At 41.1% G+C, this 25,150-nt stretch overlaps 1 long non-coding RNA gene across 2 annotated transcripts; it reads left to right on the top strand.

Moving 5' to 3' along the window:
* On the top strand, positions 1 to 25,147 carry LOC308200216. 2 transcript variants are annotated; one of them, XR_013955334.1, is made up of 5 exons: positions 1 to 1,784; positions 2,279 to 2,344; positions 2,501 to 2,656; positions 22,252 to 22,286; positions 23,665 to 25,147. It is a non-coding gene; the product is annotated as an uncharacterized lncRNA (long non-coding RNA). The 2 variants fall into 2 exon arrangements; XR_013955333.1 differs by having other exon boundaries at positions 22,252 to 25,147.
* Positions 25,148 to 25,150: the final 3 nt, after the last annotated feature.

Below are 25,150 nucleotides of genomic sequence, written 5' to 3' on the forward strand. Positions count from 1 at the left end.
TCTCGTTCTATTCTCCATCCAGCCTGTTGTACTGGGTTTATGTGGCGAGGTTTTGGTAGTGGTAGGGCTGCAAAGCCCAGCAGCTTCCCCATGTCAGATCAGAGACAGCTCCAGCGAGCTCCAAAAGGGACCTGCCTCTGGCCAGAGCTGAGCCAGTGAGTGATGCTGGCTGGGCCTCTGGAACAGCAGATTTAAGAAAGGGGAAATAAAAATAAGACATGCTGCACAACAGCAGCTGGGAGAGAGGAGTGAGAAGCAGCCCTGCAGCCCCCAAGGTCAGTACAGCAGGAGGGCAGGAGGTGCTCCAGGCAGGCAGCAGCAGTTCCCCTGCGGCCTGTGGAGAGGCCCCTGGTGGAGCAGGCTGTCCCCCTGCAGCCCACGGGTCCCACACGGAGCAGATCTCCACGCTGCAGCCCGTGGAGGAGCCCCCGGTGGAGCAGGTGGATGTGGCCTGGAGGAGGCTGCGGCCCATGGAGAGCCCCCGCAGGAGCAGGCCCCGGGCCGGAGCTGCAGCCCGTGGAGAGGAGCCCACGCAGGAGCAGGGGTCTGGGGGGAGCTGCCGCCCACCCGTGGGGGACCCGTGCTGGAGCAGTTTGCTCCTGGGGGATGGACCCCGTGGTACGGAGCCGTGTGGGAGCAGTGCTTGAAGAGCTGCTGCCTGTGGGCAGCCCCCGCAGGCTCAGTTCGGGAAGGACGGCATCCCGTGGGGGGGACCCCACGGGGAGCAGGGGCAGGGAGTGACCATGAAGGAGCGGTGGGGACGATGTGCTATAGACTGACTGCAGCCCCCATTCCCAGTTCCCCTGTGCTGCTCAGGGGGAGGAGGTGGATGGGGAGAAGGTGTTTTTGGTTTCTTTTCTTTGTTTCCCACTTCTCTAGCTTGCTAGTAATAGGCAATATATTTTTCTAATTTCCTTATGCTGAGTCTGTTTTGCCAGTCACGATAATTGTTGAGCGATATCCCTGTCCTCATCTCAACTCCTGAGCCCTTTCCATTATATTTTCTCCTGTTTTAACCTGAGGAGAGGGAGTGAGAGAGCAGTTGTGGTGGAGTTTAACTGTGTAGCTTGAGATACAAAGCATCTGACATACAGTTTAGGGTATTCCAGGAACAGCAGACAGTGAACTGCATGGTCATGTCTTCATCATCAGATTACAGCATTATAAACTGCCCTGCCCCAGCTTGCCCCTCACATTTCTTTCCCTCCTGCTCTATGTCCTTTTTCTTTGTGAAACACATGCATATAAGTGTGCATGTTCTTCAGTGTCCTTTTCTGTGAATTGTGTTTTGTTGTATAAAAATCACTTCTCTGCATTTCCCCATTTACTTTTGTTTGCTTACTTTCAACCTAGCAGGTTCATGCTGGTGCAGAGATGTATGTCATATTGCTTCTGCTGGCACAAGACACCTTTTACTCAGAATCAGTATGAGGCTTTGCTGAAAGAAAGAATGTGCTGAGGAGTGGGTATTGTTTTTCATAAAATTTTATTTGCCAAAGAGTGTTGCTTCATCTGAGCTGCTCAGACTTTCCAATCCAGATCAAATTCGGTTAATAGTTTTGGCCAAAACAGGCAAAAACACATTAAATTTTATGATGCTTTATCCAAATGACCCTGTAATCAAATATCAGTGTTTCCTGTTGGGTTTGTAGACAAGTGCAGGTGCTGGCCATGCAGGGAGGTTGCTGTGGTCGTTTTATCCTTTCCAGTGTGATAACCCAACGACTAGGGAGTTTTCCGGTCAGCAGGGACACAGGACTCAAAGATTCCACAACCTGATGCAAGTGAGTCTGTAAAGCAGGGATAGAAATGCCATGGTATCTTGCCTTGGCTGTGGAGGTAGATGTAGGACATTAGAATGCCTCTTATTTGATTTAAATACTAGTGCAAATATATCTGGGCACTTTGTGATAAATTATATGTGTTTTAAAGTGCCGTTGTGACTTTGCTTGTGCTCCAGCAGTTTAGGCTTTAGCCTTTTAAAAACAGTTTTTAAAAAAATGTCACGCTAGTTGAGACAACAATAACATTGCTACTAATAATGATACATTCGGGGGCTTTCATATTTGGCTTCCTAACTTTTAGCATATATTTTTCATGATTTTTTCCTGAATGAGGAAGGCTAAAAGGTATGACTTTGTGGAAGGTTTGAAAGGTAGAATTATCACTCAAATTGCAAAAATGAAAACCCTTGCCAAAGCTGTCAGCATGTTGTCTCTGTATCTCTGTTTCTGTGTACATTTCAGAGGAATCAGTCATTTTTTAATTTTCTGCTTAGGCTAACTCCATTGATTCAAGTCAAAGATAAAGACCAGGCTCTTCCTTCAAGGAAAAATAAAAGGAAGTAAGTCCCAGTGATGGGTCTAAACTATCCATATCTATTTCAACCCTGTGAGAGTGTCTCTAATTTTTGAAAAGGTGGAACATGTTGGCAGACCAAAGCTGTTCCTGCAATACCTAATCATCATATCTCTAAATGTGTTCTGTCTCTTGCATGCAGTCTGTAGGTTGCTGCTGTCATTATTTGGAGGAAGAGGAAAAAAAATAATGCTGAGGAGTTGTTGATGACTTAGAGCAACTGTTTTTCAGCCTACACGAAGGTGTTTGCCAGGTTGATAATGCTTCTGATGGCCTTCATCCTGTTTATGTACAGCAGGTGAGTGCTTTTACTCTATAAAGGCAATTTAATTCTATTAGCTTTGACAAAATTGAATTAATGCCTTCCATAACTTGATTTTGAGTTTAGGGAGCTTTCACAGATAATGAACTTCTTACATTTTTTTCTTTCTTTCTTTCTCTCTCTCTCTGTTTCTTTTTTTTTTTTTTTCTTTTTCTTTTTCCCCAGGAACACCTGTGCTGCTTGTTCATTGAATATAAAATAAATTGAATACAAAATAAAATGATACTAGATACCCACATTTAAGCAACTGAACCAAGCCTTATCTCTCCATTGATTGTAATGGTAGCTTAGGCACCTAGCTCATGGTAGCATCTACGTTTAGCTGTTTGAATCTCAAACTGAATACCCTCTAACTTTCTTTTCGTAGTGCCTATCTCTTACCAGTTCCCTGTTAACTTAGCAGCAAGGCAAGCCACAGCATTGCTATGCATGCAATTTATAATAGGCTAAACTTGTTCATGCTTACATAAGCTATGAGTTAGGCTATAAAGTTATGTAGAGCAAAGGCAGTCCAATGCATGTTTGCAAGACCACAAGAGGTGGGCACAGAATTCCCAGCTCTTGATGCCTGACTTCCATGGTAGAAGGTGTAGCTGATGTCCTACCATTTCCTACCATGCAGATGTGGAGGCTATTTCTTTGTCAGTCTCTGACCTTTAGTTGTAGCTGGTGGAGGGTCAGGCGCAATCACCCTTCAGACCTGGTCTTGCCTGAAGACAGCCATCCTAGCCTACTTTGTTCTACTCATATGCTAAAGTATTAGAAGTAAAGGCTGGTGAGGAGGCTTTTTCTCCTCTAACAGTGCTTTTATTTATCTGTTTATTTAATTTTTTTTGGAGAAAGCCAAAAATAGTGCAGGAAGAATCAACAGAAGAAACGAATAACCCGTGATGATGTAATCCTGTGTCTCCCTATAGCATAAACCTATACTTCAGCATTTTGAATCTCCTGACTATCACATGACTGCTGTCTGCAGGGCTCCTAAAATATTCCTAACACTAGTATGATCTATTAAAAATATTCTGATTTTCCTTCTTCAGTTCATATATTATTCAGTTCCTTATTCATATTCATCTTTATTAACCTCCTTTCGCACTCCCAGATGCAGAGTTTTTTTCAGTTATTATTGTTTATGAAAATACAGTGTGGGAGGGATAGTTATTTCAGCAAAGATTTTGGAGTATTCTTGAAAGGGGGAAAAGTTGTGAACTTGGTTATAATGTCTTCTGTTAGTATTAAAACTGCTTGGGGGTGTGGGCTGTAGGGCTGTGAAAAGACCAGGTGTTCTGCTGTTTGGTTGCGACTCAGTGGTGACTGAAGTTATTCTTTCTGTGATGCAATTTAGATCAAATACTGACAACAATATTGGGTTTATCTACACTGTAATTTTGCTGCACCGTACTGCTCTTGTGGTCTTTGTCTTCTGTAGGCAATACTTACCTCTTTTTTTACCCTGTGCCCTAGGCTTTTACTATTGTTAGAAGCCTCCCTCTGCTCCACAGGTTGCCAACAAACTGTTTCTAATCATTTAATTAACATAACCAATTCAAACTCCCATGTCTTCTGCTCATTCTGTTCCCAACCTCAAGTGTGCTACTTTGTCAGACCTGAAGAAGGGTTTGCATGTGTAAAAGTTCTTCTGTTTCTTTTTGAAATACATTAGATGGTGTTTTTTTAAAAAAATACCGTTTTTCCTCACAAATCTTACCTGGATGAAATGGCAAAAACACGGAGGAAAAAGGAGGATAACTCATGTTTGATAATATCTCTAATGCCTTCAGGTCAGACACGATTTCTGTATGGTGTCTCTTTTCTGGGAGAACATCTGCTCTGTTTAAATAGTCTCTTTTTGTCTCCCAAGTTGATGATTTTATGGTACTGGATACATCCCAGGCTTATTAAGGAGAAAAGTATCACAGAGAGCTTAGTTGAACTTCAGTCCCCTTTCCTGTTCCTCTTGAGTTCACTTTTTGAAGGCTAGGCCAGAAAATAATATTTTAAAGAGGGATTTTGTGGTTCTTGCACACTCTGATGTAGTTCTGGAGTATGGTGGGTTTTTTTGGTGCCTTCTCCTACTCTGCTTCCTGCGTCGGCATCCTTTCTTCTTGTCTCTTGAAGGTTCCTCCTGCCTCCTTGTTTTTCTGATTTCACTTTTCATGTGAGATGCCTCTTCATGCCTTATGATCGCTTGTGTGTAAATCTGCTGATTTCCTGTTGCTGTAAAGCTGGAATTAACCTTACTCTGTATCCCTAATGTTCCTGTTCTTCCTTTACTACTTTGTAGTCTAGTCCAGGATGCTATTCTGATTTGTATATATATATTTGTGCAGTCATTAATGGAAAAAAGACTCACCTCATAAGTGAGGTTCAGAAATCCCAAAGTGGTCCAGAGGGATTTAACCTCCCCTCCCCCAGGGCATCATATATTTCTTTGCATTTGGAAGTTGGGCTATGAATGACCTGAAATGATAGTTCAGGAGGGTAACTTTAAGTTTTGCTTCCTAAAATCCTTACCACATTTCAAAGAATACAAAAAATCCATTTCATGACTTTTGATTTGCTTAAAAAAGCTGGAATTCATCTATCCTGTCATCTTCCACCTAAGTATTAACCTGTCACCAGAGAATTTATAGAATGAGAGAATCATAGAATAGTTTGGGTTGGAAGGGACCTTAAAGCCCACCCAGTTCCACTCCCCTGCCATGGGCAGGGACACCTCCCACCAGACCAGGCTGCCCAAAGCCCCATCCAGCCTGGCCTTGAGCACCTCCAGGGATGGGGCAGCCACAGCTTCTCTGGGAAGCCTGTGTCAGGGCCTCAGCACCTGCATAGTGAAGAATTTCTTCCCAATATCTAGTCTAAGTCCACCCTCTTTCAGTTTAAAGCCATTCCCCTTGTCCTGTCACTACACTCTCTGACAGAGTCCCTCCCCAGCTTTCCTGTAGGCCCCTTTAGGTACTGGAAGGCCGCTGTCAGGTCTCCCCGGAGCCTTCTCTTCTCCAGGCTGAACAACCCCAACTCCCTCAGCCTGTCTTCATAGGAGGGGTGCTCCAGTCCTTTGATCATCTTCATGGAATGAGGAAGGTAGCTGTAGTTTTAAAACACCAATTTTGTATTTGAAAGTCACATTATATGTCCTGTGATGGGTGCTTTGAGATTCCTGCCCTTAACTACTATGTGATGGTGATCACCAGCCTAGGTAGGCTGAAACATTTGCAGCATTAGTTTGTAAGTCTAGTTTCAGAAAATGTTTAAAACTGTTGCAATTAGTTGAACTTTATTATTATTATTATTATTAATTTTATTTTATGGTATGCTCTGGGAAAGGTAAGAGACAGTGAGTAGGGAAGGCAGAGGTTCCTATTTGCCATTCCTGTGCTTGCTGGGCTGTTTTTCTGAATGACTCAGTAAAGTAGAGATGATGAAGTAGTTTCTAAGAAAAAAAATAACCTATTGTACACTAATGTATTTTTCATGGAAAATCCCTTCTGAGTCATCATAAATGTTCTGTAATATTTACTAGAGGACCTATTTTCCACCCATAAATAGGTTCTTTTATACTTCAAAAGCCAGCATCTTTCCGGCTTGGAATTAAACTCAAAGTGTTTCTTTATCAGACCATTTGTTGTCGCAGTAGCTGGTTGATTACAGATGTACATCAATTTTTTTTGTCTGGTCTTTTTAGAGGCCAATCACTATGGTAACCACATTACAGAAAATTGCTTGGTCTCCTTAAAATACCCTTCAGAAAAAGGTCATTCATTATTAACATTTTCTGACTAAGCTCAAAATGTTAACAACATCAAGAATATTGTCACCGTTTCTGTACTTGCCTGGTTTCTTTCTTCACAGCATACCTTTCATTTAACTATCAAAACAGGACAAAATATTGACTCTCCAAAACAATTGTAAAGTGGCAAACTTTTGAATGTTTTGAAATACAGGGATTCACTCATGTTCCTGAGATTTGACTGTGAGAGTACACAGCTTGGTCTCCTTGTTTCCGTTTCTCTGATTCTGAGGAAAATCCAGGCTGAAGTTACTCAGTCCACCTCTGCACACTAGTGCACCATTGGAAGGAAGGGACAGACAGCAGTCTGGTGCTGAATTATGAAATAGCTGTTCTAGTTAGCCGTTTAAAAGCCTGGAAATGGCTGGTTAAAGGTTTCTGCTCTCAGGGTAAAATGCAAGGGATGTTAGATGGGAAAAATCGGGTCTGATTATAATAATAGGGTCCTAGTCTGTGAAGAGAGAATACACAAAGTTGTTCTCTTTCTGGCTTGTGCCACTTGTGCTCTGCTTGATTGGACATGTTGTTCCTTTGCCATTTTACATTATCTATGTTGCCAGCAGAGGATTCTCACATTTGTATAGTTTTCTTGTTTTGCAGACAGCTATTTCCATCCAGCTTTTATCCAAACACAGTAAACAATTAAAAAAAAATCCCTTTTCTTGGAGTTCCATCATTTAGGAATTGACAAACAAGTAAAAAAGGCTGCCAAAAGAAAGCACTAGTTGGAGGAAGTTAATTCACATTGATGTGTGCATGCCACTGATAGCAAGTTATGCCTATGACATTCTGACATTGCCTCTCAAAAAAGAGAAAGAGTGGAGTGGAGTGAAAGACTAAGAGGATGTTCATTTAATTGGAAAGCCTACTGAGATCTGAGGCAGCTGAGGCAAAGGATGCACCCTTTTTCTGCACAATGGCATTGGTTGAAGGTTGTATATAAGGTGGCCTTATTAAAGTGACAAGGCAATTTAATTCTTTTGTGCACAATGATTCTACTTCATTGATTTACAATGGGAAGGATATAATTTTGCTAGTGTTGGCAAAAAGCTCAAATGTCAGGCTTTTCAAATTGCCATACTTGCCTTGTTCAGGATGAATAATGAATAAGTCACCTTTTGTCTACAGCTAAATATTCTTGAATAAATACAAAGAACATAAAAGACATAAATGATTGCCTGATTTATATTTAAAATAAAGATCAACATTGTGATAAATGGTTGAAAATGCTTCGTGTGAAGTAATATGACTATGCTGATAATTACATTATCAATTAAGGGGCAGCCCAGGTGTGGAGTGTTACAGAAGGGATGGCAGAGAGAAACCCGTAGTGTGGAACGTGCCACAATTCACTGCCTGGGAAGTATGTGTATGGATTGAAGAGACCCTTAGCTATGTAGGGGATCTCATGCTTAAAATTCAACCATTTAATATACCAAAGCATCCATTCTCTCAGGAAGCTGTTGCTTTGTCACAAGTAGGATGCATTGGTCTCATCTCTGGAAAATGATCTTGCTCCATTCATTCCTGATAGTTTGGGTGGGCAGAGAAGCCTGCTCATCATTTCTCAGGATCTGCCTTTATTCAGAGAGGAACAGATCTTAAAGACCAATGTTCATAACTGGCAATATTGTCAAGGCCAGAGTAAAAGAACTGCAACAATTTGGAAGTAGACAAGACACAGAAATTTACTGAATACTCCTCAACATCTGATTCTGAGGCCATAAGCAACAGGTCTTGTCTCCACGTGCTCAAGCACAACGCATCCAGTTTGGCTAAAATAATTGCATTAAAACTGTGCCTACTTGTGATCTGTTGTTCTTCCTCTTAGAGAAAGCTTTGCTTGTCTTTATTAAATGTACTGATGTCTTAGGTTGATAAGAAAGATGATGGATTAGCTGCTTAGATACTTCTGTTAGATGAAGAGTGTGCTTTGAACTTGAAGTAGGGCAGCAGACAGCCTCAGAAGTAGCTGGCTGACATGAGGGAGTGTTATAGTGAAGATCTTGGGATGTCCTGTGTGGAAATACAAGACAGAGTATGATAGAGTATGTACTACCTATGCCTGAGTCCTGTGACAGCTTCCGTTGACTAACACTAGTAGTAGACTGTAGCTCTCTAAATGAACAGTCAAGGTGTGGGGGTTGCAGGAGGGTTTTTCATGCATTGCTGGCAGCAAAGATAAGGTGAGATTCCTCTCCTCGGTTTTGGGCAGGGGCATCGTGTGCTCTTCTGTTTACTCTCTTCTGTGGCATCTTTAATCTCTCCTTGTACCACTCTTTTCTCCTTCCCTGCCCAGGCTCTCCTCATCTCATCTTCTCATTCTGCCACACATTTCTGTTTTCAGTAGGTCCAAACAATCTTATTTTGGTTCCTTGTCCCAGGTCCATAATCTCCAGAACTAGCTTTGTTTTCCATGGGTATATGCACTCCCTATTTTTTTCCAATCTTATTTCTCACTCCACGGGGTGTGTTTCAAATTGAGAAGGAGTTATTTCACCCTCCTTCCTTTCCATTTCTTTCAAAAGCTCAACAAAAAAACCCAGCAGCTTAAAGAAGAGCGCTCCTGCCTTATCTGTTAGCAGTGTGCTGCTTGCTTAGCTCCGCACAGGATGATGGTAATGGCCAGTAATGTTGCTCAGGAGCAGAAACTAGCTTTTTCCAGTCCTTTCTGTATCATTAGGCCAAACGTTGAGAGAGATTAGTTTTTCCCTTGTTGCTAAGAGTTCTTGTGGGTGTCTCCCTATCCTCTCTAAAACAGGTTTGCCACTAATTGACTGTTTCCTGGGAAATATGTGTGTTGGCAGCTGGCATGTAAAAGCTTCAGGTACATCTAGTGTTGCCTGCTTTTTCTGTAGAAGAATTTCTGGCTGATGATTCATGTAGTACCTATTTCTGATGTGGCTTTTAATTCTTGGAACTGAGTAGTTTTAGTTATATTAAACGTTATGCTAAATGACTCTTTTGCAGATGGTCATCATTACAAAATAAAATTTTATTTCTTATTGATGTTATCTGAAAATCCATGTACATTAATAGTGACTTATCATTCTGGTGCTGCAAATTTTCTTGTGTTATTTGTTTTTGTTCACATACCATTGAACAAGGTGATGTTTCAATGTTATATTATAAAAGAAAAAGCACATGAGAAGATGAACATTGCACTCTACTTCTAAAGATTCTGAATAGTTTCAAGCTTCATATAGCTTAAAAACTTCCATTAGGCAAAAATGCATTGTGTGTACTTCTACTTACCCATGTTGTACGGAATATCGTAGCTAGACTGCACTTTTTCTTTCAAGTTACTTCTATGGATCTAATTTAGTGGCTGTAAAAGTTGCCGTACTTCTGGGTCTGTGGAAAGAAACTTATGACTTCTTTGAGTCCCGTGACAATAGCATAGTCACTGTAGGTTTGCTTGCAAAATAAGACTGTTGTATTGAATGAGTGTGGTGAGCTACAAGGAGAAATAAAGGTAGATAGGAGGATACAGTTTGTAGTACTATTCCTTTTAGACCCTGTGCAGAGTCCTTGCTGAGCCCCATTTTCAGACCTCTACCGAATTTCTTATGTTAGTAACAAAACTTATGATGAAGCAAGATATTTCTTTGATGCTTATATCCAAACAATATTCAATTATATAGGACAGTTGGTTTGCTCAGAGCATATCCGAGCAACTTGTTGAGTAAAGGCTACCTAAGCCTGTTTTTGAAGGATCTGTCTACCAGAAATTCTTTGCCTTCTCATTCTCATTCATTGTTCCTTTATTCCTTCCCTTAGGAAAGTGTTTAGTTTTTTTTCCCCATTTTTATTTTTATTTTTATTTTTATTTTTATTTTTATTTTTATTTTTATTTTTATTTTTATTTTTATTTTTATTTTTATTTTTATTTTTATTTTTATTTTTATTTTTATTTTTATTTTTATTTTTATTTTTATTTTTATTTTTATTTTTATTTTTATTTTTATTATTTTTTTTATGATCCGCATCTTTATCAATCAGTACTCCATCTGTGGCAGTGGCTATGCCATCCGTTCTCCTGGTAAGATTGCACGGGACAGATTCTGCTCAGATCTCACCTGATCATTTTTTGTTTCAGGGTCCATTCAAGACTTTGGGTTCTTCCTGAACAAAGAACAGAGTTTATGATCAGTCTTCCTCAATGATATTTTTAGGGGGTCTAGCTTCACAATATGACCATGAAATACAGGAGTGAGGTGTGTTATTATTAAAAATATCAGACTCGTTATACAAAATTTGCAAGAGGCTGAAAATAAGTGTCCTTGTTTACACATCTGCTAGCTATGATTAATACCCTCACTCTCCCCCTGGAATCCGGTTTTCATTATTTTTCTGTTTGATGGGCCACTTACTATCATGAAAAGTAAGTATAATATATTTTCAGGGGCATAACTGGGATTGTAATCAGCAGAATACGCCTAGTTTGAATACTGCCCATCTGCATGGGGAGGGCAGAGTACTGAGACGTGTGACTGCCATTCCTGTGTGGACCAAATGGACACTGAATTTTCATTTTCACCCAAAAGAAGACTTACAGAGAGCAAGGATTTCCAAATCAATGTCCATTAAGCAAAATAAATCAGTACACAATGGTCATTTCTAGTGCAAGAACTAGCTGACAGAAAAGAAGCATAACGGAAATTCTTTGTTAACTTCAGGTATTTGTCCTGTAGTCAGAAAATATTGAGAGAATGGAATATTTAAAATATTCACATAGTTCACAATACATTTCAAGACTTCCTTGCTAGTTTCACTTTTCCAGTAATATGCAGAGAAGAATTAAGGGCCCAAACCTGTGCAAACGAGTTTCCCCATTGTATCAGTTTCTGATACATCCTTACTTCTCACAGCTCCAATCTCCTAAATCTCCTGCCAAGAGAAATGTCATACAAGCTTTTTTTTTTTCTTTCTTTTTTTTTTCTTTTTTTTTAAATACAAGCATTTATTATGGTGGTATATTTTTTAAAACTTAAGACTAAGGAAACTGGAAATACAAAGATGAATACTACCTTTTACTAACTCATGTAATTCCAGCATCTCTTTTTGTTTTGACATTAAAATAAGTCTCCTGAGAAGAAACTGAATGTTATACTATTCAGATGCCATTTTTTAGGAAGGATTTATAAAGCATTGTTCAGGTAACAGGCTCTCCAAACCCCCTTTGTGTGAGCACTATGTGAGAAAGCACTGGAGTAGCAACTATCAAGTAGAGCAATTCTTCTTCATCCTTCTTAAAAAAAAATAACTGTGCAAACTCCAGGACTTATGTGAACTACATTTTACAGGTTATTCAATTACTCTGATCTGTCAGCATAGTTTAGGTATAATTTGAAGTCTGGGATGAGATCAGTGATTGCAGTTCAGAAACTGCTTTGTATGTGTAAGGGGATTTCGTTAAACCTGAAAACCTCAGGTTAAAAATAAAAATTGTTGAATTATATATATATATATGTTCTATATAGAAGTAGGCTGTTTTCTTTGTGTTTTAAGGACAAGTAAAACTTAATCAGTGTGTGATGAGTTCTACACAAAGATACTTCTCAGCAATTGGTCTAGGCCTCTTCCTTACATGGTGTGTGATGAAGCATTGTATACTTGTGCTCCAGATCTTTTATTTCCTTATACTAAGCTATCCCTAGGATATATTTTAAAGTCAGCAAGGTAACTCTCTCTTTTCTTTCCCTGTGGTTGTTTTCCCATAAACCTCTTTTTTATTTTTTTTTTATATTTTTACTATTATTTTTTAGAGCAGGAGAGATCTAAAATGTGCAAGTATTTCAGAATAAGCATGTCCTTAGGAAGAAACCCCTGAAACACCATTGCAGAATATGGTTTCAGTCAGTGTGAGATGATACTGTTTGTGCTTATAAAAAATGAACCAGCACAGAATAGCTGGGAGTTATTTCCAAATCTTGTCCCCTCATTGTCTTGCATGCTTCAGTTTTGGGCATCGTGGGGAGATGGGCAGAAATACAGGTAGAGGAAGAAAAGGAGCAATGGGTCTTTGCAGTGACTTTCAGCACCTGGTTTGCTACTGAGCTCATGGCAAAGGAGGAGTAGATGGAAAACTTGCCAAGCTCTTTAGCCTGCTGGTTGTAAGAAAGAGAATGACTGTGGCTGTTGGCTGCTTTTTGTTTTAAACACCAGATGACCTGCACGTGTACTCTGGAAAAGGGGCTTAGCTTACATCCCTAACATCCCTTTGTGAACTGCCAGCACCAACAGCCTGTTATGGTGCTCTGAGACACCTGGAAGAACAGAGCTCAAGTTCTGGATTCACCTTTTAAATGAGCTAGAGAATTTTGCATGTGGAGAAAAGTCATTTTAGAGTGCTGTTTGACGGTTGCCCTTGGCTTACATGATACTGTACACTAATCTGCCTGTTGACTCACTGACATACAAGACCAACACTTGTTTTAATTTTATTTGCCTTTGGGAACTGCAGGCAAGAATTAAACAGCAAAGACCTTCCTTGCTAGTCTCTCAAAGACCATTGGGAGTAAATATACCATATGCATGAAGGAAAACAAAGAACAATTTCTCCTCCTTTGCCTGAGAGTCATTCTTAAACTCTGTCCCAGGTGTAATTTTCCATGCTTTTCTTTTTAAACCTTGAAATACAGATTAAAAAAATGACAGTTCTTCCCTTTGATTCTTCAAGGACTAGTGTGAAATCTTATTACTGACTATAAATTAATTGCAACTTTTCCTCCCAGTTTGGACTGTTAAGACAAACTGTAATTCTGTTTTCTGAGACTGGTTGCTAGAGTAGGCAGACCATCAATAGATGAGACTAAAAGATGATCACTTAGCAATAAATTCTCTCCCCTTTTTCACTGCTTTCCTTGGCTTCTTCCTTTTGTTGGATTTAAATGTTTGTGATTTTCACCTCTTTATCCATCACAGCACTCCATTGACTGAATAATACACTTTTATTTAGCTGCCCTCTTTCTGTGAAATAAATGCCAGTAATAATCAGTCAATCATTCAATCCATATGAATGTGGAATTTAGATGTGGCTGTTTGAATCAGGTTTATAATATACCATTTCTTGGTACAGCATGTTCTTTGATAGTATTCTTTTAAATGACTGTTTCCAACTGCACTTGAAAGCACCTATGAAAGAAATTGTTTGTGACGCTATACTTAGTTTAAATCTCCTTCTCTTTTCTCCAGCATTTTTGTCTGTATTTCATTTCTATGCAAATTATATCTTTGCGAGTTAGTAAAATTTTACAAACCAGTTGAAATTCAGCTATGGAATGAATTAGTGGAGAAAATTTGGAAAATATGCTCATGAAAGGAAAACTGAGGAAAACATTTAAATCTAATTGTGTATTATTCAAAGAGAATTTCAGAGCAACTCTTAGGCAAATATTACATAAATGTATACCTATATTAAATGATTAATTTACCACAGGTAATATACTTGAAGGCTCAGGGACTATTTTCCCATTAGCCCGTGCACGTAGTACTTCTCAGCTGAAACAGAGCCTAGGTATACAAATGCACTAACTCCCTCATGGGGAATTGCAGAGGAGGAATTGTGACTGTAATGCTTGTAAACAGCTAGGCAGCAATAGCAGTAACTACCAGCGCCCCAGTACTTTGTTTCCATTAGAGCGAGAGCGACCGAGTTTAACACCTTGGGGAGAGGACCCTCAATGACCAAGAATAATTTCTCATCCTCCCGAGTATAAAGTGTCCGCTCCCCCTAAATTCATTAACAGCAGCTGGCAGATCTACTGTGAGTACTCTGAATAACTACCAGATTCTCAGCAATTGATCTCCAAAATGGGAGGCTTGATAGCTGCGCGTTTGTCAGTCAAGAGTAATTTCTGTGATTTGTGCCTCCACGAGATACCTGCTTCCTCTCACGAGACAAAGGCAGGCTTTGTGAAGGTTCAACCCTCATTTCTTCATTTCCTAGGAAGCCTGTGGGACCAAATGCAGATGTTGAGAGACTAAGGGGCCTTCAGTACTTTCCAAGCCTCCGTGAGAGAGAGGAGCTGAAGTCCAGTCCAAAGGTTGTGCTGGCATCCAGGAGATACTGTAGCAAATCTCAATGCGATTTATTTTATTTTATTTTTATCTATCTATCTATCTATCTATTTATTTATTTTAAAGTTAATTCCACTTGGGCTTCCTATTCATAAATACTAAGCTGCATGTTTGGAGGGTCTGGCTAGGGCAGAGGACGATTGGTGTCAGTTGTCTTCCCCTCCCCATGTCTCCTGAGTTATTCAGCACATGGTCACCAAGTTCAGGTTCTAACTGTGCCTTTTGTATCTCTTAGAAGCTAACGGTGATTGTGGTCTCTTGGTACATCCTGTCCCACTTGTGCGAGTCAGGATTTAATCCCTTTTATCTCCTTTATCTGTGTGCCTGAACACTCCATTCCTGTCCATCATCGTTCTGTAACTATCTCCTAATGCAGACTGTTCTTTAAGTTCATGTGCTTTCTCCACCAGGATGTCCTGGGATACTGGGTTCTCAGTGCTGGGAACTTGCTGGGAACTCTAACCTAGGTGCTACCAACATCTGCCATGCGTACAGCCCTACTTCTGAGTTTCCTTCTGGTGTTTCCATGCCTAGACGTGCCCATCCACTCTCCATTCAGTTCAATCTTAGCATTTCTACTACAGTCTCTCTCTTTTTTTTTTTTTTTTCCCATGGCTGGGTTTAATCACTTTGGGTTTCTGTGCCCAGCAGAACGTGTCCTTACTCCTCAAAGACCGGCAGTGATGGCTTTGCTTCTGTGGAGTAAAATACACCCAAGCTACAAACAATATTTTCTAAACTACTCACGTAACTAGGGGAGGGATCCAGTATGGCACGTAGGGACACATAAACTGAAGTGCAGGGAGATTTAAGGCATTGAAGTCTGATATTGCAACCCAGGCTGCCTCTTTCTAGCTACCCGCTCAGCCTGGAGGTATATCTGGTTGGTGCCTCCCAGCTTGAATCTCGAGTTCCTCGTGAAGTTCCCTGCCTTTAAAAGATGGGCGATTAGCTGGTGTCTAATATCGCTGAAGGTTTATCAGCGGCTGTATGTGCCCTTGAAGGACCTGCTCTTCAAGGAGCCATGCTGTACCAGGCATACTGGGAGAACCCAGCTCCGTGCGAAAACCCACAGCAAGAGATTCATGAGGGGCCGGTTGCTGCGTGGCAGCACGCAGCTCAGCCTGAGTTCTCCAAAGGGAACTCAGAGACCAGCAAGGCATCCTGGCTCACCCTTCAGGGGCCGGGTACCCCTACGCCAGGCACTCTCATGAAGCAGTAATGACACATGCAATGCCCTCGCTTTAAAAAACATAAATAAATAAATAAAATCCACACCTGTGTCTCTGCTCTGCAGGAAAGCCTGCCTATTTATGAATTATTCTCGACTGTAGGAATGCTTATATTGAGTAAAAATGACACAAAGCTTACACATTCCTCTTATTTCAGCAGACACAATAGTGCTTGCCAGCTATTGTTCTAATGTGGTATTATATATGTATATTTTTTTAAATGGATGACAAAGGAAATTTAATCTTTAATTTGAATTTCCATCAAGGTTATCTTACATAAGCTAGTTATAAGGATTCTGAAATGCAGAATAGAAGGCTGAATTGGTGTGTGTGTGCACATCATTTTTCCTATAATAATTCCTGGCATTATGGATAGGAAAAAAATGTTCCTTTTACTGTACCGAATACATACATTTGTACATACAGAATACTAGTCAGGTGGTAAATCCTACACGTAGTGGCTTGTAAGTGTCACATCGTGCATGGTTCTGATGAAATTGTATAGAATGTTGTGATAATTTTCAGTGTCCTCAAACAACTAAGGGGGCTCACTGATTGGCTGTAATTCAACAAAATTATGCTCATTACAGAAGAGTAAAAGCTTAATTTTTCGGACTCAATGGTACTCAGAATTTAAAGGAAGTTTTGTGAGTTGAGTTGGAGAAAGTAATAAAAATTTATTTTCTATTTTAAGAGTGTGCTTAAAAGTCTAATTTTAGTATTGGAAATACTTTTTTTTCAGGTTTAGGTAGTGCGTTTGGGTTTATTGATGTAATAAATATAGCAGGGAAGGGGAAAATGCTGCTCTTTTAACTTGCTTTTCTTGAAGGACAGAGACCTCTCCTGGACTTTGCAATGGAAACCTCTACTGAAGTGTTCTTCCAAGGGGACCAAACTTCTTCAAGGGTGAGGGAAACCTTGAAACTGTACCTCTTATTCTTGGCGAGAGCTATCAATATAAGGTTTTTATCTAGAAGAAGGTCATTTATTCCTCTTGCAGAGTTTGAATAACTCCACTTTGAAGAACTTGGTGTTTCAAAATCAGAATATCACTAGCTGGCCGTCTTACTCTGGTAACGTGCTTGGCGCCAGTGACTGTATATTCAACTGTAGCCAAGACTGAAGCATCTGTTCCAAGTCTGTCTTATACTTTCCATCTTTCATGTTCTTCTGTTACCTTTCTGCATAGAAAACCCTCTGTTTGATCTAGACTGAGCTAGACCTCCCGTACTTGTGGGTTGTACACTGCAATACAATTTCTATTTCACAGCTCATCTCTCCTGGCTGATGCTGTGCATTCTTTGCCCAGCAGCACAGTAAAGCAAAAGCAGTTCTGGCTTGATGTTCCTCTGCAACCAGAGGCAAGGCATGGAACCAGGCCAGGAGCTGTTTTAGCCATCAGTGTTAGCATGAATGAATGGGTAGCCCTGAAAGGGTCATTCTGCAGGCTGCTGTGGACCAGAAAAGGGTTTGTGGTGGTCAACCAGTATGCACAGCTCTAGCATGGTGGGTTACGCTAGGTGTTTTGAAGAGCTCTGATTTTCATATTTGGACAAAAACATTCTTTGTTTCCCACCTAGCAATGCGCATGACAGTCTGTCTGCTGCTAATTTGTGAGACCTAGCCTGTATTGCCCTGCCCAGGCTTATGAAGCGAGGGTATATGGCAGAAAAAGATGTACATTGGGCATGTAACTTCAGTTTGGCTGAGAGAAATGAGGTAGGTAGAGCCATTTTGAAAGAACTGTGACACTTCCATTCACTGTTGATCAAGAATTTGTTGATTCTTGAACAAGATATTCAGGCAAGTCAGGAACAGTTTCATGGAGAGTAAACTGCTGCCTGTTAGGGCTTAGAAGCTAAAAGAAAAAACTTTGAGAGGAATATCCTCTCAAAGAGTGCTTAGTCCTTTTTTTTCCTGTCTTTGGAAGGGGAAATGTTGAAAGGGAGCAAAGTCACCTGCACCCTGTGCTGCACATTTCACATTATGAACTGAAGATTTTGCTTCTCCTTTCTAGCTATAAATCCCCCTCTCTCTGGAGCCATTCTGGGCCCTAACTTTGGAGGACAGTGCTGTCCTATTCGACACTTCATGTTTGCATGAGGGAAAAATCCAGAAGGAATCGACAATATGTACTGTTAGAGGAAAACATATCATGCTGTCTCGAAGAGCCCAAGAGAGACAAGCCTGCTACCTCTGCATGCCCCCAGGTCCAACCAAGAGTGAGTCTGGAAATGTATTCCCAGCAGGAAACAGGGACACACACGGATACACCATGTATGTATATACACAGCTGGACCCACAGGTCAACCCAAACAGATACACAGAGCACTTGCACAAATGCAGGCAGAACCAACAGCCTCTTCCTGCTCCCCTCTGGCTGAGCAGGGTGGAGGTCCTCTAGTTAGGCTATATCTGTGCGATGTACAAGGTGGAGCCCTCCAGCAGCTGAGCTGACGCATTCAGTCTGCCCCGCAGCTAAACCCTGGGTCCCAGTCTCCCCAGCTGCTGGCACCTGGATGCCCCCAAGGCCCCCGTTGCCCTCCAGCTGCTGGCACAGAGTACCTCTCACATGTATGTGCACACTCACACACCTGACAAGGACTCCCCAGGACAGGTCTCACAGTAGCCAAACCCATGGTCTCACCTTTACAGACAGACATAAATGGGGTCTTGCTCCTAGAGGCTCCCCAGACCCCCCGGTCTCTCTGGCAGCTGGTGGGACTCCCCTGGTCTCACCGATACCCAGCTCCCCCCATGGTCTCACCCCTAGACGTGCACATGCACATGCACAGTGCCCCGACAACTTCACCTGCTCATGGGCACCTTTGCTCCCACGCTCACCCATGCAGCTGCACTTGCTGCAGCTGCTGCCACCATGGACACAGGGCTCCCTGTGACCCCAGGCCCCACGCTGCTTGCTGCTTGCAGACCCCCCGTCACACACACGCACATGGAATGGAGAAACCTCACCCAGGAGAGGGTTAGAAGGGAAGTTGATAAGAAGACAGGACTGCTCTGGTCAGGTGAAGGACATGACCAGATAAGCGTACAAACCAGCAACCTATTTACATGCATCTGTCCCTTTTTATCTTCTTATCCCTCTGTTTTACCACATTTGCTCCTCCCCAGATCACCTAGGTATTTCCCTTCTCTACCTTTGTTTTATTCCCAGGCATTCCATGGTAAGTCCTGGGGAATCCCAAAATGTCCTTCCCTTACATCCCATAATGTGTCCCTCCTCTGGGCAGCAACTCCCCTTAGTCTGAAGACGACTGATCCGTGATCATGGATGCTGCTCATGAGGATTCATTGGGATGTGTTCTGTGCCTGGACACTGGGGCTGGTGGCTCTGCTGGGGTAGCTCTGGGAAGGGTCTGGACATGGTGTTTGTTCCCTGGAGTCCTTAATTTGGGTTCCCTGCCTGCTGTTGTCTCTCTGTTCCCCTTTGTGGGTGTGAAGACGAGCTTTCATCACATACCCTAATGTATACCATTTTTCTGTATAGCAGAGAATAAGTGAGAGGCTACTTTTTAAAAAACAAACAAACAAACAAAAAAAAACCCACCACATACACACAAGAAAAACACTTTCTGCGTTACAGCAAGGGAAGTTGCAACCTCAAGTCTATGTAGTTGTCTACCGTGTCTGTTCTGCATCAGCTGTCTTTGCGCTCTCTTCATGAGATTATTGCATAGGCTAGGTACTATAGGTCATGCTGTGTATGTGGGGTAGGACAAATCAAAGAGATTTTTCCTAGTAATATAATCACAGGGAGTGTTGACCCTGGAATATGTGAATAAGCTGGAATCTCTGAATGGAAATGAAAACTTTAGCTCCAAGCACCTAACAGAATGCTGTTCATCCACACAGTTGCTCTTTTCCTGAGAACATATAAAAAGAGCAATAATTTGGTTAAATATTCCTAGGAAAATATTCAAACTTTGTTCTTCTTAGGACTGTCATGGTGTTCTTAGTGTTCCTGGCACGTGTACACGTAGAATTTTTGTAGTGCCCACAGAATGGGACTAATGGGCAGGCCAAATTTGCTTGGGGAATCCTTTTCCGTGGTATCTTCATGGAGACAGCTTTGTAAAAATGAAAAATTCATTTATGTCTTCTCAAAGCTGTGTCTTGCTAATATCATACCATAATTCCACCAGAAAACTTGAGGCCTACAGCTGGCTGCATACAGGGTGACTAAGTGATTGTTTCAGGTGTGTTGGGGATGGGCATAATATGGACGACAAGAATGATGGCAGCATGGTTAGTTCAGACGAATTTGTTCCCAGAACAAGATCAAAACCAGTGCACATTCTGCCTATGGAGGCTTGATTAGAGTCTCTCTCTTCACAATAGTTGAAAGACGTTCAGAATAGAAGTAAGGGTACAATGAAGGAAACTCTAACAGTGTGGGAAATTAAGCATTGTTATAATTTATCAAAGGAAGCAATGTCCTTCACTGCACAAATTTCAGCTCAAGATAAATTCAGGCATGCATTCCAGTTCAAGAAAAGCTTTTGAGCTTGTAATAGCACACACAGGGAAAATCTGATACTATGCATAACGCACGAGGTTAGGTTAGATGATTATTTTTGCCCTTCAAGTCTGCGAGTTTTGTGTAATTCCTGGCTGCAAGAAAAAGGAGCCATGTTTATGTGTACTAAAGGTGTAGGGTATCCAAGGAGAGCAGATGTGCAATTGGGAAGATTGTGATGGGAAATGGGAAGACTGTTTTCTGTAATGGTTATTGGGTGGTAAAACAGCAGCTGGTCTTTTCTGTGCTAGGATATGTAGACATATTAAAAATGCACCTTTCTCCATTCACAAAGGTAAAAATATACAAGTTGCATGAAGAGGAAGCTAATGCCACATTGCAAATCAAGTGAATACAGAGAGAGAAAAAAATAGAAAATAAATATATAGACCAGAAAGTAATTTAGGATGGTAGAAAATGGTAGAAAGAAAAAAGTGATTGTGCTTGCAAAAGATGAAGTCACTCTGATGCAGTGTGGGACTTGTTTGTGCAGAGTTCTATTCACTGAGGAGAACTGGATCAAACTTCCTTCCTTCCTTCCTTCCTTCCTTCCTTCCTTCCTTCCTTCCTTCCTTCCTTCCTTCCTTCCTTCCTTCCTTCCTTCCTTCCTTCCTTCCTTCCTTCCTTCCTTCCTTCCTTCCTTCCTTCCTTCCTTCCTTCCTTCCTTCCTTCCTTCCTTCCTTCCTTCCCTCCTTCCCTCCTTCCCTCCTTCCCTCCTTCCCTCCTTCCCTCCTTCCCTCCTTCCCTCCTTCCCTCCTTCCCTCCTTCCCTCCTTCCCTCCTTCCCTCCTTCCTTCCCTCCTTCTTCGTTTCTTCCTTTCTTCATTGAAGATTCACATGCCTGGTGCATCACAGATGCCTACCCAAGTGCCTTTCTCCATGAGAAAAATTGTATCTTTCATCAAGGTAATGTATTTTTCTAAACTGTCAGAATCATTCCGATGAAATGCATGAAGAAATCAATAGTAGAATTGTATTAGAGAAAAACCACAGCTTTGCTCACAGTTAAAGGTTTCAAGTTCAATAACGTTGGACTTTAAAGAGGAGGAAAGAAATCTCCTTCTTTTTTACTGTAATGCACTTAATGCACCATACAGAGAAGAATAGAAGTGCTGTCCAATAGACCCTTTGTGTTTTTCCTCAACCTTTGCTATCGGCTTCCTTTTACATTTCTTTTTAATTCTCCTTCTTCATTTTCAAAAAAAGACCCCCCCCGCACACACTGCAAATGAAGCTAACTCCTTCCAGTAGCACTGCAGCAGATATAACTATATTCTGTCACAAACAATACCAGTGATGTTTAGAGAACTACCTTTATTTTGAAATATCAGTAGAAAAGGTATTCTTGGTTCTGTTCTTCCTGAGATAATGCAAAGAAAGATGAAAGTGTGCTAATGCCATGGCTTTTTTTTTTTTTTCCGAAACGTACTTCTTCTCAGCATGTTAATACACAGTGAGAAGAACAGCCAGATAAGCAAGATGTAACTTCCTGCCTTGTATCACAAATAAGACTAGTTATTGAGAATTATTTTCTTCAGGGATCCTTTTCGTTCAGAAATGTAGGATTGGCCTGAAACAGCTGCAGTTTTTTGGACCTATTCCTAACTACATACGCCTAGCTACTTTCATATCTACAGATTAGGTATGTTGTCTTCAGTACTAGTCTCTTTTGCTGTCCCTAAATTATCTTCTTCATTTTAAATTTCCTTCAGGCAAAAATTTCTTATAGCCTTCCTTTGAACTGAACTTACTTTTTTCTTGCTGTCTTAGAATATTCCTCCCACCAACAGCTAGTCTTTCCTTATATTCTTTTGACGTTTTTTTTACTGCCAGCTAACTCTCAGAGAGAGCTTTGCTTTCTTATTTTAAATAGCATTTCTAATAAGTAGTATTTATTTTTCTAAATTGAATGCTTACTTTTCTGGTTACAGATAAAGGATTTCTGCCAAGGAGCTGCCAATTGCCTGTATCCTTACAGAGATTTAAACTGGGTTTTAGGTTCATATGATCTGACCATCTCTATATTAACAAAATAGCACAGTGGGTTGTGTTCTCATCACTGTCCCATGCTAACTGAAAATCTTGTTACCTTCTACCAGTAACAAACTGTGATGCAGTTTTCACCTGAAAATCGGAGTCTCTGGGACAACTTACAAAAACGTGAATGTGATTAGGGACATGTTATAGTGATTAATGAAATTCACCACCACCAGTCACACTGGCTGACACCGTAGCCTCGTCTTCTCCTGCTCCCATATCTATTTGTGTCTGCTTTGAACTGTTTGTGTCCTGTTCCAGCGAGTGGTTTAAGTTTGATGGCTGCTTGATATAATGGGCTCCAAGTCTGCCAGTAGTTTTCACAACTCCTGAGGTAATGCAAACAGCAATGATGAGGCACTTCTATACTGCTTTTTTTTTTTTTCCTTTTTTTTTTTTTCCCAAAGATCCCACTGAATGTCCCTCCGCTCAGTGAAGGGAGGGCAACAAAACATACTCATGAACACTTATTCACATCCTTGCCTGCACGGTGATAGTTCTTATAACCAGTCTGTACCAACTTTTTACTGGTTCTTCTCTCTCCTTCATGGACTTGGGTAGAGGAATGGCTTCTATTCACGATTCCCAAACTACTGAGCCACTTCTCTGGTGACTCAGGGAGCAGACCTGCTGGCTGGCTGCAGGGCTGCTGGAAGCTGTGCTATGGAAAGGATAAAAAATTTGGGAGGATGTTTGTTTTTTGGGTAAGCCTAATGCCTTTCTTAGGGGGCAGACAAACAACAACACCACCACCAAAACCAACAACAACCAAAAAAAAAAAAAAGGGAGCAATGAAAATGTCAATAGAGTAATTAATCGAAATTAAATACATTTAATCCTAGCAGAAGTGGAGATAATATAAAAAGAGTAAATGAAGTTGTAGTTTTAATTTCTGTAATTCCTTTCCTTCCCCTTTCACTTGTTGGAGACATCTGTGGTCTTTTGTATCTAACTCTCTTCTCTAAGACTTTTCTTACCTCTTGAGTGCTGAAGTGCAAGGTGACCTGTGATCTCAGAGAGCAGAAAGATGATGGACAGTTCTTTGACTTGAATTTGTAAGGAAATGATATAACAGCAGGCCCATCTTTAAAATGAAGGGGATTGCCTGGTGCTAGCTGCTTCAGTTTATGTGTATTGGCTGAGCAGTGATTTTACTAGCCAACTTCAGATGGGTCAGGCACTTCAGCACTTTTGTTGTGAGGTAAGGGAGGCTTTCACATCCCAGGTTTGGGCCCAGAAATGCGTATTCCATCTTTCCCCTGTGTTAGGTCTCTCCACTTTCCTCACAGTCACTTAACAGACAGCAGGTGAAGGTGAAAGGAGCATCAGGACCTGCTGGGAAAGTCAAAGAACAGCCTTTACTTGAATGGGAGAATGGGATGAGAAAAAGTGTAAGCCTGCTGCTGAATTTAGACCTGAAAAGGTGAGAAACACTAGAAGGGTCTGTGGCAAAAACTTGTGGAAAGATGAAATGAGAGGAGGAAAAAGCCTGGTGCAGGGTAGTGTCTGCTAGAAACCCTCTGATGGTATTGCTGTGAGATTTTATGTGCAGTTAAGGACATCCCCATCATATTTTGTAGGGGGTTTGGGAAGGATGGCTTTACTGATCTCATGGAAAGGTTAGTGAAGAAGACCAGGTAGAAGCAAGTCCGTCCTTTTTAAGCAGTTGTTGTGTTTAAATGGTGACGTGGCAGCCTCTCTCGCTTGCCCTGTGCAAGCTCTCACAAAACGGGGCTGTTTCCCGGGGCTATTTCCCTGCTTATTGTTGCCATAACAAGGCACAAAGCTGTCTTATGGTTTAGTGATATGTCAGGCATTGCCAACTTTCTGAAGTATGAGCTTCACAACAGGTGGTAGTGGGCTCTTTGCCATTGCTTTGCATGGTACCTTGTGTAACCTGGCTTTTCATACCTGTGCTGAATGCTACCTGTCCTGAACGAAGAGAATAAACAAGTGGGAGAAGGGGCAGGGTGCTGCCCTTATCAGGAGGGTCCATCCCCCCTGACAGCTCAGCCTTTCATGGTATTAAAACCATATTAAAATACCATCTATTTGTAAGATTTCCCTAGTCTGACAGATCCTCTATGTTAAAAAAAAAAAAGAAAAAAAAAAGAAAAAAAAAAGAAAAAAAAGTAGAATTAGAGACAAAAGATATTTTCAGAAAGCATCTGCTGTAAACAAAAATGTGCACATGCACGTGACTTCATATAATAGATACACACAAACATACAGAGACAAATTATGGGAGCACTGCAAAACTGGCTAGATTTTGTCTGTGGATATATATGGAGACCACTTTCAGCCTGCATGTGTACACATACACAAATTTAACTATTTTATGCAATGATATGAGATCTCTTGATGTTCAGTATTTTTCTGATCTGTAGTAGCTTTTTCATACAGAAATGGTGCCAAGAATATAGGAATTTGTGTTACATTGTGTCCCTGGCTAGTGGTATTGTACAGATGCTCCCAGTGCCTTGAAGTTCCATCAAGCCTCATGAACAGAAGCTGGAATTGCTGTACCTGAGCAGATGTTTTTCACTAGTTACAGTATAATTCTCCAAATGCTACTTTTCAGCATGTAAGCAGTTGTAGCCTTCCCCTCTCTAGTCCAGAACACCTACATGAGCATACAACATTCTCAGTGTTTTTTGGGGTATTAAAGTGCTACAGGATCAGAACTTTTCAATTTGAAAACTATTTAAGCAACTTTTCATGGTCTATGCCATTCCTCTTTTTTTTTTTTTTTTTTTAAACTTGGTCTGGACACAATTTTTTCCTCCGTTTCCC

This window comes from Anser brachyrhynchus (genome assembly GCF_964034855.1).
Source record: "Anser brachyrhynchus genome assembly, chromosome: 1".
Classification (NCBI taxonomy): domain Eukaryota; kingdom Metazoa; phylum Chordata; class Aves; order Anseriformes; family Anatidae; genus Anser; species Anser brachyrhynchus.